Below are 1,469 nucleotides of genomic sequence, written 5' to 3' on the forward strand. Positions count from 1 at the left end.
TGAAGGGTACATAGGACTTTAAGTTCTATTTTTGCAACTTCCTGTAATTTTAAAATACGGAGTTAAAAAAATCGTAATCCCCAAATTCTACCCCAGAGATTGTGATTCGTTAGTCTGGGGTTTGGGTGGAAATGTTGTTTTAAAACCTCCTTGGTGGTTGTAATTCGCAGCCAGGGTTGAGGACTCCTGAAGTAGATGGTGTCTGGGTCCCTTTCCAGCCCTGAAATATTATCAGCCAAATTAATCTCAACCCCTTCATGAAAATATTTAAATGTTCAAATTGTAGGGGTAATTTTTTAAAGTTTATTACCCACTGTGTAAAGGTGTTCTTTTATTTGTCCAAAAGTTCCCCCTTGTCTGTTAGCCTCTTTCATTTCCAAGCACTGTCATCCTCTAGCTGGATCTTGGAATTGCTGCTACTAATTGATGCCCTTTCCCTATGATGCCATTGCCACCACTCACTGGCTGCAGGTCATTTCTTTTTTTTTTTTTTTTAAAAACTTAGGGTTTATTTATTTATTTATTTATTATTTATGTCTGTGTTGGGTCTTCGTTTCTGTGCGAGGGCTTTCTCTAGTTGCGGCGAGCGGGGGCCACTCTTCATCGCGTTGCGCGGGCCTCTCACTATCGCAGCCTCTCTTGTTGCGGAGCACAGGCTCCAGACGCACAGGCTCAGTCGTTGTGGCTCACAGGCTTAGTTGCTCCGCGGCATGTGGGATCCTCCCAGACCAGGGCTCGAACCCGTGTCCCCTGCATTGGCAGGCAGATTCTCAACCACTGCGTCACCAGGGAAGCCCCCTGCAGGTCATTTCTTATTCACCCTGGGCCACAAGCCCCTGCATTAGATGCTGCCAGCTCCGCATGGGTCTCGGCAGATAGGGGTGAATCGGGCAGGCTTCCCTTTAAAGTCTCTTCACTTTATTCTCTGGACTTCCACCCAGAGCCCTATGGGGAGCCAGACTTTCCTGAGCCGTTGGGGGGTAACCAATAGGAATTATAATGTGGGAAGGGGAGGATTCAAGCATAATGCTGAATGGGTCTGTGCTCACCGGCTGAAAGAACACCACGTCAAACTTAAACCTCCCCCAGGGAGCCCACTTAAGGATGTGGCCCTGTTCTTATGCTCGACCCTCTGCCCTCTGACCATCGGTCTTTTCAGAGAATACCCCCTTCTTTTCGCAACCACAGTGACATTGTTACCCTACCCACCTTTAGGAAAAGGGTCACCCACCGACAAATTGATCTCGTCTGGTCATCAGAGCAATCCTAGGACTTGAGTAACCCCCAGCAGAGCTCTTCTCAAAATCTGGCTTATTCAACTATGAATTACATGGAGAGAGGGAAGTGGGCCTGGGTAGGACAGCCCCGTGTGAGCTTTGACAGGTTTAGTCCTGTGAATATCTCTTCTTTCCTGCTGATCACCCAGGTGGCAATGAATGAATGTCTCGCTCTCTCTCTCTCTCTCTCAC

Source organism: Balaenoptera acutorostrata, chromosome 9 (assembly GCF_949987535.1).
Source record: "Balaenoptera acutorostrata chromosome 9, mBalAcu1.1, whole genome shotgun sequence".
Classification (NCBI taxonomy): Eukaryota; Metazoa; Chordata; class Mammalia; order Artiodactyla; family Balaenopteridae; genus Balaenoptera; species Balaenoptera acutorostrata.